General features: G+C 33.9%; 1 protein-coding gene across 1 annotated transcript in view; it reads right to left on the bottom strand.

Annotated features, from left to right (window-relative positions):
* LOC126743474 (zinc finger protein 652-B-like) overlaps positions 1-14121 on the bottom strand; it is a 71154-nt gene that overhangs the window by 18708 nt on the left and 38325 nt on the right. The window lies entirely within an intron of this gene.

The raw sequence follows: 14121 nt of genomic DNA, 5'->3' as shown, positions 1-14121 counted from the left end.
CGGACAAAATTAGAAAGACTGAGACCTCATTGAGCTAAAAGATTTATGTCAATAAATAGTTTATAATGCCACTAAAATAAATTCAAAAACATTGTTTCCCAAGATTTATTAGAAAAAATAAAATAAATTATTTGCGACAAATTATAAAGATTTATTCTTAAAGTATATTTATTATTATTATTATTATTATTTTATTAGATAAAAGCCAAGAATTTACATTCTGTATAGCTCTATGAACTAAGTAGGTATTACAATATATTTGAATAAATCATCAAATGTCAGCTTCCAAATTTAAACACTAAACATGTCCAATCTATCCAGACGAGTCTTGAAACAGTTTACAGAAGAAGCAGTTATGACATCTACCGATAACGAATTCCAAACATCAAACACTCTATTAGGCAAAAACATTTGACGTGTTTTTGTTTTATACATCTGTTTTTTTAATTTTAAAGTGTGACCGCGAAGTCTAATATAGTCGCCTTCGTTCTTATCGTGCGGGTTCAAAGGTCACGTAATATGAATCAAATTGAAAAATCAGTGGCTGCCAAAATGTTATTTCCTTGAGAGTTTGACAATACATTGAACGCCGTCATGTAACATATTAAAGCCGCGTATACACCTTAGATCATAATTATTAACTGACGTGATGCCTTTAACGCCGTAAAAATGTCTGCGGAATACTACGTATCCGAGATTCGACATGTAAAACTCCTTTGTAAAACATCTAAATTTCCTTTCATGACGTGAAAAAGCCCATAAGTATAAAGCCCGTTGGGTATACGCCTCATCGGTATATACCTAGAATCCCCGATATTCTGCTAAGTTGCCAGACATAATATTTACTTTTCTTTTTTGAAAAATTGTCCGAAATAGACGGAATTCTCAATAACAATTTTTCTTTACGCAATAATATCTAAATCTAAGCAATTTATATTTTTTTATGAGAGCAAAAATGCCTCACTAGCCTTTCATTAAAATTGTACATATTTCATTTAAAAATGGTTGTTACCTAAATTTTTGAGAAATTAGTATACGATTTAGCATGATCCTATGTATGTGCATAACATACTAATTTGTCGATTTCAGGACACAGCGTCTAATTTTTGACGATTATTTGATCTTGTCTTCTTCTTTGTTTATGTGTGATTGTGTTTTTTTGTAATAATTATTGGGAAACTATACATTTTGGTATAATGACAAACAATTAATTTGTATTGTGTGTGATGCAGTGCAGTCAGAGACCAGAAAACTACTGTCTTTGTTTAAAGGCAAGTTCATATTACAATCTGACTTTTAAAATGACATTTTAATTTTATGATTTATTATTTGTCGTTCGACCCAATCTATACGTTGATGCACAGAAAATTAAAAAAGTTGTGTTCTCTTCTTCTTTTATATCAGTTAAAAGTCAAAAAAAAGTTAAAAAATAACTAAAAAAAAACTGGTGAATGCGGCGGGCATTTCTATCTCCCAGTGCATTCACCAATTTATTTACTTAGCTATGTTTAAAAAAAAAATTTTGTACTTTTTAATCATACCTAAAGAATAAACGAAATGCAAAAAGACAACTAATTATTTTAATAACGAAAAATTTAGCTACAAGAAGAAGTAGCTAAAACGCTTGGAATTAGTTTAAGAATGGTGCAAAAGGTTGTATATGAAAACAAGAACAATCTTATTTCCAAGCAGGAAACAAAGTGTAAAAGGAAGAAGCCGAAGACTGAAGATTTAAGTGAATGTGTAAAAATGAAGTAACAAATTTGACTAAAAAAAGAAAGTAATTATAACTATCATTATCACTAACAGAGTCGGAAAACTCTTCGTCATTTTCCGAATCTTCTTCAAATGGAGCAATGATCAATGGTTCAACTTGGATATCGAGTACTTTTTCTCTCTTCCACCAGGTTCTAATAATGTTTTCTGTGTGATCCACTGATTTCCGCCAATACTCCTTTGTGATGTGCTTCAATGCCTCATTCCAAACAGCTTCAACCTGGTCAGATCTAAGCCCAGCACCCACATGCTTCTCATAATAAGATTTTGACCCTGCCCATATAAGCTCAATGGCATTAAACTGACAATGGTAGGGTGACAATCTTAAAACTTCATGGCCATATTCACGTACTATTTCGTCAACAGCATATATTTTTGTTTTTTTTCAGCGATTTTGCAATTGAAAGAAGTTCGGATTTTAGCATATATGGCAAGGGATTCTGATTTTCTTTTACTAACCATTCATAAATTGCTTTTTCTCCAACTTCCATTTGGTTGTTTATTCAAAATTCTTGAATGATACGACGCATTGTCTAATACAGTTAAGGAAGGTTCTTGCAAGTTCGGTATTAACTGTTCCTTTAACCATTTTTCAAACATTTCGCAATTCATATTGTCATGATAATCCATACTTTTAGACTTAGAAGAAAAAATTAAACTTGCACCTGGAACGAATCACATCCTTTTTTTCTTTTCACGCTTTTCACTGATTCATCTTGCCAAGATTTTATTCCACTCCCGTTTGAAAATATCCAAGTTTCATCTAAGAATACCACTTTCCTTAACTTTGATTTTTCATTTTGTGTATATTGTCTTAAAAATCCTATTCGTTGGCTCACAATATTTGGTAGTTCATACAAATATCTTCTATTGCAGTCTTTTTTATAGCGAAAACCTATGCTTTTAATTAATTTTGATAAAGCAGAAAGTCCAATTTCCAAAGTGCCGCGTTGCTTTAAAACATCCCTCTGAAATGGCAGCGTGATATTTGTTTTTAGCCTATATATTTCATAAATCCTATCCCTTGCTTCCATTTTTACACATTCACTTAAATCTTCAGTCTTCGGCTTCTTCCTTTTACACTTTTTTTCCTTCTTGGGAATAAGATTGTTCTTGTTTTCATATACAACCTTTTTTACATCTGTTTTTTTAATTTTAAAGTGTGACCGCGAAGTCTAATATAGTCGCCTTCGCTCTTATCGTGCGGGTTCAAAAGTCACGTAATATGAATCAAATTGAAAAATCAGTGGCTGCCAAAATGTTATTTCCTTGAGAGTTTGACAATACATTGAACGCCGTCATGTAACATATTAAAGCCGCGTATACACCTTAGATCATAATTATTAACTGACGTGATGCCTTTAACGCCGTAAAAATATCTGCGGAATACTACGTATCCAAGATTCGACATGTAAAACTCCTTTGTAAAACATGTAAATTTCCTTTCATGACGTGAAAAAGCCCATAAGTATAAAGCCCGTTGGGTATACGCCTCATCGGTATATACCTAGAATCCCCGATATTCTGCTAAGTTGCCAGACATAATATTTACTTTTCTTTTTTGAAAAATTGTCCGAAATAGACGGAATTCTCAATAACAATTTTGCACCATTCTTAAACTAATTCCAAGCGCTTTAGCTACTTCTTCTTGTACATTCTTAGGCAACCCTTTATTTTCTTTTTCGTTCTCGAAGTAATTATTAACATTAAGTACCATTTTTTTGGCTTGAGGATTTAGAAATCCACAAAAAGGCTTTTTCTTTTCCATAATTTGAAATTTAAATTATCTTGTGACAAATAATGTCATCCGTCAATCGAAACGAGACAGGCATGTTTGTTATGAAAGTAATTGTTTTAGAACCACTGACATTTATCATTTTATCTTCTTTTGATACATTAACGCTGCATATATCTGTTTCGTTTACCTGACGCGTTGTAGTTAAAAAACGTTCTTGCGCAAATTGAAATGAAACGTAACTACAAAAGTTTGTCGTTGATAATCCGATACACCCGCACGATAAGAGCGATTTTGACTATATCCCGATTTTTTTGCAAATAGTTCGTTTAGATCACATCCCAAATAATTATACAGGATTCTGAATGTAAAAATTAAATCACCACGAAGCTTTCGTTTATCAAAAGTTAGCAAGTTTGCATTTGAAAGTCTCTCGCTGTAGGTAGGTCTTGGCATACGCAAACCATACGTAGATCGTGTAGCGCGTCGCTACAACAATTCAAGTAAATTTTTGTCGCGCACCAAGTCCGCGCTCCAGACGGGACCTGCATATTCAATAATAGGTCGTACAAACGTGGTATACAACTTCATAAAATTGTGAAATGGAATTTTAACAAAAGCTTTTTGTAGCAGATAAAACATAGAATTTGCACGTTTCACAATTGAGGCAATATGCTGGGACCAAGAGAGATCCTTAGTTCCTATTATTCCGAGATCACAATAAGATTCGACTTTTTTAAGTTCAATGTTATTTATTTGGTAGGGTAGCCGGGGAATATTTTTTCCCAAATGTAATACCACACACTTGTCCGCGTTAAGAGGAAGGAACCATTCACTGCACCACTTCCAAATGGTGTCCAGATCGGTTTGCAATTGTTGATGAGAAGTTAGGGAAACTACATATATATTTTTGTGTCGGCAGCACACATTGATACGCAACATTTTAGGCATTGAAGCAGGTTAGTAATCGTAGAGCGACCCCTTTCCGTGTTGGATATAGCAATATCCAACACAACAAATCGTGTTGGATATTGGGTATTACATAATTTTCAGTAAAGAATGTTTGCACTTCATCTCGAACGATGGACTCCATAATTTTGCAAACAATCGATACTAGGCTTATCGGCCTAAGTTGCCTGCTGATAACTTAACGCCTTTTTTAAAAATTGGCGTGACCGATGCGACTTTCCACTGTTCGGGTACAGAGTTTTTAATCATTGAGTATTTCATTACTTTTGCAAGATGCGCAGCAATCACTTCACTGCATTTTTTTAGAATAGTTGCCGTTAATTTGTCCAAACCTGCAGACGAATCGTTTTTTAATTTTTGAATCTTTTGTTTAATTTTTTCCTCATTTATATTTATTGTTGTTAATGAGTTTAAGATACGAGGGCAGTGTGGGGTAGGTAATACATCTTGTTCAAGCTCTTTAGTGAATGCCTCTTTGAAAGTTCTCACCCGCTCTTCCGCGACTTGCATTTCATTTTCACACATGTTGTTGTTGCCCTTTTTTAGTAACGGTATTGAAACCCTTGATTTAATTGAGGAGCGAATGTATTTAAATAGTTTTTTGGGGTTTTTGTCGTTTGCTAAATTAATTAAAAAATTTTGGCTGGAATTTTTGATTAGTTTGTAAGCATTTTCGAAAAACTACGATGATTCGTCAGGTCAATGTGATTTCTTGAACGCTTATATTTTGTCCAGATATGTTTCTTCCGTTTAACCATGTTACAAAGATTTTTATTTATCCAAGGTTTCTTTGCTTTCTGTCGCATTGGTTTTTCTTGAGAATTCAAAGTAATAGAGTCGCAAAGAATATTACAAAACAACTGACCACATTTCAGATGAGGATTCACAGGATATAAACATTTGATCCCAGTCCAACTTTCCTAGATCATTACAGACATGTTCGAAATTTGTCACCAAGTATTTATTTTGACTAATGCTCTGTTTTCCATTATGGGATTTTGTAGAAAATTTAAGTTCTGCATTGATTATATTATGATCTGATTTTCCAATAGGATTTTAATATTGCAAACAAGAGATTCTTCGTTTGTTAGTAATAAGTCGAGGGTCGATGGTTCCTGGTTTTGTCTGTATCTGGTTGGTTCAGTGATACGTTGGGACAGATTACTATTTAATATTAAGTCACTAAAATAGGTTTCAGAATTGTATGGTTCAGGAAATAACGTAAGCGGCCATTTTAAACTAGGAAAATTGAAGTCACCGACTATTACTAAATTTTCACATGTCCTTGACAAGTCTTGCATCTTTTCAAAAAGCCTTTTGTTGTTTTCCAAACTGGTATTATTTGCGGGGGGCGATAGATACACAGAAAAGTAAAAGAAATATCTTTGCTTGCTATTTTTAATATTAGGGTGTCTATGTTCTCAGAAGAAAATGGTAACTTTTGTGAAGAACAATCAATTAAAATTTGATTGCTTACATAGGCGCAAACTCCGCCACCAGGTTTATTTGTTCTACCTGTTCTGAATAAAGTATACCCGGGTAAGTCAACCAAGGAGTCAGGTATTTTATTTGAAAGCCATGTTTCGGTTATAAAAATAAGATTTGGGTTTGTTAGTTGAATTTTGTAGACAAACTCGTTGTATTTAGCCAATAAACTGCCTAGGTTTGTATATAAGATTTTCCATTGGAGAAAAGATGGATCTAATCGTTTTTTGTGTCAACAGACATAATTTCTGGTACCCCTTTTATGTACTTGATGGTAAGGTTATCTTCACCATTAGAATTTTTACATTCAAGTTCTTCTCGTGATTGGGTTAAATAGTTAAGTTGATTTTTGGTTTTGTCATCTGATATTTTGATAGAGCGGGTAAGGTCATTATCCAGGAGTTTATTTTTGTGACGTAACAGTTTCTTTACCGGGCTAGCATCAGTAAAGGTAACTTTAATGTAGCGAGGGCGTCCTCCGGGTTTTGGTACTTGGCCCAATCTCAAAACGGAAATTGGAGCTGTTACGTGCTCATCTATGACAGTTAATGTTTTCATGACCTCCGTAGTATCCTTTTGTTTACGAGTTGTGACGTCACCAAGAGATTCTGGAATCCCTTTAATCAAGGCGTTTTTAGATCTATTTATTCTTTCAACCGCTTCGGCGGTAACTTCTTCCAACGTTTTTGGCTCCAAAACAGCACTTGGAGTCCTCGTTTGAGTCTCAAGATGGCTGATTTTAGTGTTCAGTTTATCGATTTTGTCTAAAAGCTCCACTTTTAATGCTACGATAGACTCCCTCATAGCGGTCAGTTGATCAAAGTTTTCATTACAGCCGTTGCAAAGGATTTTTAGTGTTTTGATTTTGATGCGCGTAAGGCGCGAGTGGTCATCCGCAGAAAGACCTGTACACGCGACATGCTGGTCCGCCTTGCAGCTATCACACTGAATGCGTGCCGTGGATCGAGCGCTGGCTGTAGATAGTTTGCACATATCCCCGCCATCGAAAAACTATGGCTGCTTGTTTACGATGATAATGAAAACAATAATTACTTACAGATGTTGTCTTTCTTTTTATAGTAATATGTTATAGAAGCACCAACATTTCTTTGCACATTTCGCACTATCGAATGGTGCAAAAAAATTAATATTTTTCCAACGTTTAACTTGAAAACTGAGCAGATTTTTAGTAAGAGCAAAATATACGGGCTGTACTTGTAAGCCGCGATGTCGAATGAATCCGAATAATAATAAAACTAAACTAATACTTCGTCCAGTACCTTTTGTTCTCAATAACTTTTTGACATATATTTGGCATCGATCCAATGAGATTGGAAATTACAGCCGGATCTATTGATTTCCAGGCATTTTCGAGCTCGTCAAATGATTGAGTAGTGTTGCTCATATTTCAGGTGCGTATTTGTTTCGCAATTAACTCCCAAAGATTCTAAATTGGGTTTAGGTCCGGAGATTGTGGTGGCCATTTTAAAACTCGAATTTCAACTCAAACCAAACCATTCCTTCACCAGTTTGGCAGTATGTTTGGGGTCGTTATCGTGTTGAAACGTATACCTTAGCGGCATTCGGCGTTAGGCAACATTACATCTTCCAATATAGTACGATACTTAAGTCGATCCATAGTGTCGTCAACTTTGTAGATTGGATCCGTTCTATAACCCGAAAAACAACCCCAAACCATTAGATTGCCGCCTCCGTGCTTAATGGTACCAGAAACATATTTTGGATCAAGTCTTTTATTTACTGGATGCACGAACTTTGCTCCCTCGCTTCCAAAAATATCAAACTTAGACTCGTCATTAAACAAAACTTTGTTTCGGTCCTTAGCACTCCATTGAGGGTGACGCGTTGCAAACATCGTTCTAGCGATCACATCTTCTTTTCATAGATGGCGTTTTCTTTTAAATTTACTGAATGGTGTCTTTTTCGAGACATTTACTAAATTTACACGTGACGTTAATGCGAATTAGAGCAAAAACTCTTTGGCATGTGTTTACACAACGGTTTTAAAAAGTGGTTTTAACACTGACAGTAACCAGCTATTGTTTTTTGCCAACCTAATTAATTTATTGATAAATTAGTTAGGTTAAGGAGATTGAGTATATTTTTACTTTTTTAATCCAATGAAAGAATATAACTCTTTAAATTTTCCGAAAACACGATAAGGCACATCACAATAAAATCAGAGTAAAATATTTTTCTCCCTGTCTCGGTTTTCAAATTTTTGTTAGTTGGTAGCCCTGAAAAAAAATAATGCGAATTTGTATCTTCTCGCGTATACACGGAAGTTTTAAAATAATGTGAATTAGGAACGCTAAAACGCTTTACGGGTGTCTACACATGTATTTTATCTTGATTCGCATGTCGTTAATACGCATTAACCGTCGTGTGTAAACATGGTAATTGCTAATTATCTACACTGGTATTTGTTATATGAAATATGAGTAATTGTACCTCAGTGAATACAATAAATTGTTAAATCGAAATTACCTTAGCTACAAAAAAAAACTGTTGATAAAAAAATTCTTTTGGTCGCCGGTGATACACTGCTTAAGAAATATTAATATTATTTTAAAGTACGAGGTTGGTATTGACAAATAGCACAGTCTCTGTAATTCTGTCCGATACTGTATATATAGTGCATCCGTAAAGTAGCGGATAAATTGAATAAAAATTAAATGGATTGTTTCTGAAAAAAATTCCCGAACCCATCGATCAAAATCGATTTTAATATTTGGTTTAGGGTTTTTCTACGTGGAAATTAAATATACAGATGTCATCAATATGTTTTTTTAAATGAAAACCACGATTTTTTAATGCAGAATCAGAAAGAATTTTTTTACAAAGGATATGGCACAAATGAGTAGTGGTTACATAAGCAATTTTGAACGAAACATGATGATAAAAAAATTAAAGAAATACCTATCTAAATTGAATGTTCGAAATGAGCACCGTTAACAACCTGGCAAAAACAAAGGCGATTTAAAAAATTTTTTTGAACGTTGTCAATGACATCTGGAGTAATATTTCTAATTTCCTGGCATATTTGCTTTTTTAAATCTTCTAAACTCGCTGGTTTAGTGACATACACTTTACTTTTTAAGTATCCCCATAAAAAGTAATCGAGGGAAGTTAAATCTGGCGATCTGGGTGGCCATTCAATGAACCCTCGTCTACCTATCAAACGATTTGGAAAAAATTCATCTAGATAATTGCGAACGGGTAAAGTATAGTGTGCCGGGGCTCCACCTTGCTGAAAAAAAAGATCACGTTGGTGCATGTCGGGTTCTTCCAAATCCGAATACAAAGTTATCATAGCGGGGATAAGATCATTTTGAAGAAAGTCCAAGTCCAAATACCTCTCACCAGTGAGAGTGTCTTGTGTGATTTTGTCAGTGAGAGTGTGTGTTATTTCTATTGGATCCTAGAAATAAGAGACACGATTTTGAAGGGTTAAAGATTAAGCTAGTTACAACAACTACATAGCACATTTGCAGATGATATAGACTCAGCCGTCTCAACACGCAGTCCGTTCACAGAGTTCCTCCATACCGCATGTGGCAGATTAAAATCACCACACAATAGAATATCACAACTGGTATGAACACTCACAAGAACCATGGATGTAGAGGCAAATTCCTCATAAATTGATAAAGGAGAAGCAGGAGGGATGTAGACATCAGCAAAAATGTGTTCTTGTCATTGCATGATACAAGCACAAAGATGTGTTCAAGGGTTGAATCACTGGTCTGTAATAACCTGGCTTTAAAACCTTTACGAACAGCAATCAAAATGCCACCACCCCTTTGCCTCCCCGTATTTGTGTAACTTCGACTTTAACGAAAAATATTGAAGTCAGTGAACTTTAACTTTGAGTCCTGAAAATCTTCATTAAGCCAAAACTCCACAAGAATTACATCATATATGCAACTGTTGACAGCATTTCGCAGATCAGCTATTTTAGTTCGCAAACCACCCGCATTATGAATGTATATATTTAGTTTTTTGGAGTTTGCTTAATAACATTATTCCTCTTTTGTTGGACACATTAGAATGCCATTAAAATAATGTATGTATAGGTTCTGTTTTGTACGTGAGGGAAAAGTAAGTTTTTCATAAGCATTTTTTATTTGCTTACTTTGAATAGGTGTTAGGTCAGCTTTTATTTTAATTTGACAATTATCAAGTGATTTACGATTTTTTTAAAACAGAGGATGCCAGCTCACTATTAAGGAAAACCACTCTTAAAGGTCTCAATTTGTTTTTGTTCAATTTGCCAAGACGATATTCTTGAAAACTTGGACAGGTAATATTTAGCCTTAGAAAGCATTCAATTTCATACTTTTTGTCGTGATCTAAAGGAACTTTGGATTCTTTGGCATTACTCATAGGGACATCATAAAAAATAACATTCCTGGATATGGAAGCTTTATCGTGCATTTCCTCGTAAATCTCTGCAGGGGTCTGCTCAGCAGTCATGTTAGCCTTACTTGACCTCTGAGATTTTAATTGATCCAACTCATACTTGAGGTCTTGGACCTCAGATCTAAGTTCAGATACCACTGAGCCAAGCTCGTCTGTCTGAATAGCCTTAATTTCATCCAACAGACAAGTCAAAATAGTGTTCTGATCATTAATAGCATTAAAAATATTTAATATGATCAAAACGACGATCTTCAATTTTCTCTCCTAACCTCGAAAAGTCGTCAGCTGTTTCACCGAATTGATCCTGAGCACTGTTCGAAGCATACGGTTGCGAAACACGTTTACGGGCTGTAACGAAATCGCTGTTGGCGATCGCAGGCGACGGCAACAAGTCGGACTGATGACCAGACATTACTCGACCCGACAAAGATGCCTGCTGATCTTGAACCTGATTCGGGTCACTCAACAGATCGGATGGCGGCAACGATGTACTATCGTGCCGATAAAAAACTGGGACAGCAAAATCTCGTAAATCTCTTGGTCTATTAGAATAATATATTTTGATGTTGTCAAAGTTAATGTAATTTTTGTGACAGTCGTGTCAACAAAATCGTTTTTCCAAATGCCTGCATTATCTCCTCAAGAAAAAGCAAATATACACTCGTCTTATGGATGGAGTTCCTATAAGAAGAGTCGCAAAAAAATGGGCATTAGTAAAAATACCGTTTCCTTAGCTAAGGCAAAAATTGCAGAACATGGAGCTATTGTAAGATATCCAGGTTCTGGTCGACCAACAATTTCAAACCAGATTCAAGATAGAGTTAGTTGGCTTTCTAAGAAACAGTCCGTTTGAAACAGCAATAAAGGCGAAAGAAGACACACATTTTCCTGGTTCTGCTAATACAGCTCGTAGTAGTAGGATAAGAAATTCAGCAAACAATTCAACAAATAATGTATTTAACATATGGAAAACGGAATATTTTCGGATGAAAAAAACTTTCAATCGTGCAATAATGGCAAAATCCGCGTTTACAGGCCTTCTAATACCAGATATGATGAAATATATACACATAAGACTAATCAAAGTGGACATTTTAGTATAAACGTTTGGGCCTGGATTAGTTTTAGAGGACCACGCGTTTGTCAAATAGTGCAAGAAAGGCTTAATGCCTTAGGATATTGCAATATCCTGAACAATGTTATGATCCCATCGGTTGATGTAGTCTATGTTCTTAATTTTAAGTATGCCACGAGGTTTGCAAGCTGTTTTTGATATACGACGGTGCGCTTACAAAGTATTAATAATTTTTTATTCCATATTATCAATAAAGAAATATTAGTTAGTTTTGGTTTATTTATAAAATGTGTTCCAAATAAAAATAAATATCGAAAAATAAAAAAGTTTTGTATCAATATTATTATTTAAATATGTAATTATTTAGAGTCCAAAAATTCATAATGCGTAAATGTGTACCATACCCAAGTAATGCGATTTACTATAATAGACTTATATAGATAATAGAAAACTCTAAGCGGAAAGGCCGGTACAGCCCCTATGGAACCAAGAATTACCCAAACTACACTCAACTGAACTCGAGTTTGATGAAAACCCACGATGACATTTACAACAACTACTCACGTCGAGCATCTTTTGATTATACGATATCTATGACAATTTAAATATTGTCTTGTCAGTTTATTACAGCCTACTGTGGCAAATTTAGTTTTTACCAAAAATTCGAGTTTTTAAATAAATAAATATAACGCGAGGTATATCGTTGAAAAGGTAATTTTGTAAAGATTTCAAAAATGCAAAAATCCAATATGGCGACCATAAGAAAAAACAAAGTTGATGATGGTTGGCAAAAGACGAAACGTCGCATTAAAAATATGAAAACACCATCGTGTGGCACAAAAAAGTCTCAATGAAAAAATACAAATTATTTTAAATTATTATAAATTATTCTCTTATAGGTTCCGAGAGCCCCATGTTGAGGGTCGAATTTGAAACACCCTGGGTATATTTTTATGTACAATTAAATAAACATCTTTTCTTATACACCTATTGATCAATAGGCACTTCATGGATCTCTTACACAGTATATTGAAATATTACCTATATTTAAATAAAGTAACTGTGACAACCGAAATTATTTTATATTTTATAAAAAACTTAATTAATATAGTTCATCGTGTTGAGGTTTTAAATCATTTAATTATTTAAAGGCGTTTGAGTGTTAAATGATTACAACAAAATTATCAATGTATGAAGAAGATCGCGGGAAAAAACTACACTCCCGGTAATTTCCCCTCAGCTTCTCAGTTTTATTTAGTCATTCAGCAAAGTACCATTCCTACTAAATTTAGACATGATATATAAATGCATGTATGACATTTAAATCAAATAGTTATAACCAAACCAGAAGTTATACATAATTTATAGGCCCATGTTTGTAATAAATTTCCATTCCACATTAGATCTTTGCCATTTAAATATGTTTTTACAATATACATGAATAATGTTACCTATAATGTTGGGGACTAATTTTTGGTGTAAAACTGTTAAATAATATGAATAAACATTTTGTATTTGTACGGATCTATGCCCCTTTTCAACCGAAAATACGGAGTGGAAATGCTTCTTTTTTTTACATTAGAGGTACTTACTTATGGTGGCCTACGTGGAACCTAGGACTAGCAAAATTAAAAAATCCTGGCTAGGCTTTGATATAATTTTCAGTGTAAAATAATCTGAAAACTTGCCCTCTATATTTGAAATATAAACATTTTCTTTTATTAACGAATTAATTAAATATAATTTTTTTTTACTAAATTTTCTCAAATTGACAATGTAATATTTACTCTTGAACATAACATTTTAATGAAGAAATTTTAGGTTTCAGTTACTATCAATATTTCTGGAAGACATCTTGATGCTATTCCTTACTAGTTTCGTTTAAAAATCAGACTTCGAAATGTAGCATTTTTAATTGTCTTTTGTTTTAGTTTGCACAATTATTTATTAAATAAATAAACATGAAACTTTCGACATTTTCCAGAAAGTTTATTAGTCAATTAATTTCAAATTGTACCATTTTGAATCAAATAAAAATTCCACAGCAACAATCCAATTAAAAGTATGCCAACAAAAGTTTTGTGTAGGAGTTTTGTAATGATAGTTTTCGTATTGTAAAAATTGAATATAAAAGCAGATTTCCTAGAAGAACAGAAGATTCCCCAACTTAAAACATTTTCAAATGTTTTTAGATACGTTAAATTAATAGCAATCCAGAAATCAGCATTAGAAGAGTGAGTAACCGCTTAGATGTGGCCCATTTTAGCTTTTGGCGATGTTTAAGAAATATAGCTGTTAGCCAGCCATATCACATCCAGCAAGTTCAGAGAAGCCGGTGACAAAATTCGACGAATGAATATCATTCCAAATTAAAGAATCGTCGAACTATTCGAAAGAAACGTCGCTGTTTTGCTGGATGAAGCTCAGTTTGCAAGAGACTGAGTGTTCCATTTTCAGAAACATGTATTTTTGGGCATCCGAAAATCCAATATCTCATTCCCAGCATAATTTTTTCGTTAACGTATAGTGACAGTATAGTCTATGACAATAAGCTTGTTGGACCTGACATGTTTTCAAACAGACCAACTGACAAAATTTATTTAAATTTTATTTCACATGTTTCACCAATTTTGCTATT

This window comes from Anthonomus grandis, chromosome 13 (assembly GCF_022605725.1).
Source record: "Anthonomus grandis grandis chromosome 13, icAntGran1.3, whole genome shotgun sequence".
Taxonomy (NCBI): domain Eukaryota; kingdom Metazoa; phylum Arthropoda; class Insecta; order Coleoptera; family Curculionidae; genus Anthonomus; species Anthonomus grandis.
The sequence above is the reverse complement of the archived record's forward strand: the minus strand, read 5'-3'. Positions and strand labels throughout refer to the sequence as shown.